This window comes from Schistocerca gregaria, unplaced genomic scaffold, assembly GCF_023897955.1.
Source record: "Schistocerca gregaria isolate iqSchGreg1 unplaced genomic scaffold, iqSchGreg1.2 ptg000357l, whole genome shotgun sequence".
In the NCBI taxonomy this organism is placed as follows: Eukaryota; Metazoa; Arthropoda; class Insecta; order Orthoptera; family Acrididae; genus Schistocerca; species Schistocerca gregaria.
In genome coordinates, this window is record NW_026061816.1 from 113,517 (window position 1) to 115,537 (window position 2,021).

Here is a 2,021-nt window from a genome sequence, read left to right on the forward strand (position 1 = left end):
GCAGTAGTTCTTACTGGCTATTACATCAACTTAGAAGCTTCATCTGTGTTCTACTATGGTGCTTTTAGTGTCTCCGCATACCGCAGCATGCGACATAGCTTTGCAGACGATAAATGTAACCGTTTCAGAGAGAAGAGCGGCTAATGTGAGGATCTGGCTTAAAGTCGATTTGATAACAAATGACGAACACAGGCGAATATCTTAGGTATTTACTACATATGAATACTTTTCACATTCTCCCGTGCAACACGGCTGCTAGTCCTCCTTTCATGCAAAATCTTAAGGTCCTAGCTCATGTCCAAGGCACCAAAAAAGTCTAAAAGGTCAATAATCGAAAACTAAAACTTGAAGTGCAGTAGTTCTTACTGGCTATTACATCAACTTAGAAGCTTCATCTGTGTTCTACTATGGTGCTTTTAGTGTCTCCGCATACCGCAGCATGCGACATAGCTTTGCAGATGATAATTGTAATCGTTTCCGGGAGAAGAGCGGCCAATGTGACGATCTGGCTTTAAGTCGATTCGATAACAAATGACGAAAAGGGCCGGATTTCTCAGGTTTTTACTACATATGAACACTTTTTACATTGTCCCGTGCAACGCGGCTAATAGTCCTCCTTTCATGCAAAACTTAAGGTCCTAGCTCATGTACAAGGCATCAAAGCAGGCTAAAAAGTGAATAATCGATAACGAAAACTTGAATTGTACTACTTCTTACGGGCTATTACATTAACTTAGAAGCTTCTTCTGTGTTGTACTATGGTGCCTTAAGTGTCTATGCATACTGCACCCAGCGACATAGCTTTGCAGACGACAGATAAAACCGTTTCAGTGAGAAGAGCGGGCAATGTGACGATCTCGCTATAAGTCGATTCGATAACAAATGACGAACACGGACGGATATCTGAGGTTTTTACTACATATGAACACTTTTCACATATTCCCGTGCAATGCGGCTGCTAGTCGTTCTTTCATGCAAAATCTTAAGGCCCTAGCTCATGCCCAAGGCACCAAATCCGGCTAAAAAGTCAATAATCGAAAACTAAAACTTGAATTGTACTACTTCTTACTACATATTACATCAACTTAGAAGCTTCTACTGTGTTCTACTATGGTGCTTTTAGTGTCTCCGCATACCGCACCCAGCGACATAGGTTTGCTGTGGGTAAATGTAAATGCGACATAGCTTTGCAGACGATAAGTACAACCGTTTCAGAGGGAAGAGCGGCCACTGTGACGATCTGGCTTTAAGTCGATTCGATAACAATTGACGAACACGGACGGATTTGTCAGGTTTTACTACATATGAACACTTTTCACATTCTCCCGTTAACGCGGCTGCTAGTCCTCCTTTCATGCAAAATCGTAGAGTCGTAGCTCATGTCCAAGGCACCAAAGCCGGCTAAAAAGTCAGTAATCGACAACTAAAACTTGCATTGTATGACTTCTTACTGGCTATTACATCAACGTAGAAGCTTCATCTGTGTTCTACTATGGTGCATTTAGTGTCTCCGCATTCCGCAACACGAGACATATCTTTGCAGACGATAAATGTAACCGTTTCAGAGAGAAGACCGGCCAGTGTGACGATCTGGATTTAAGTCGATTCGATAACAAATGACGAAAACGGACGGATTTCTCAGGTTTTTACTACATATGAACACTTTTCAAATTGTCCCTTGCAACGTGGCTGCTAGTCTTCCTTTCATACAAAATCTTAAGGTCCTAGCTCATGTCAATTGCACCAAAGCCGGCTAAAAAGTAATAATCGATAACGAAAACTTGAAATCTACTACTTCTTACTGGCTATTACATCAACTTAGAGGCTTCATCTGTGTACTACTATTATGGTTTTAGTGTCTCCGCATACCGAAGCACGCGACATAGCTTTGCAGACGATAAATGTAATCGTTCCAGAGAGAAGAGCGGCAAATGTGTCGATCTGGATTTCAGTCGATTCGATAACAAATGACGAAAACGGACGAATTTCTCACATTTTTACTACATATGAACACTTTTCAC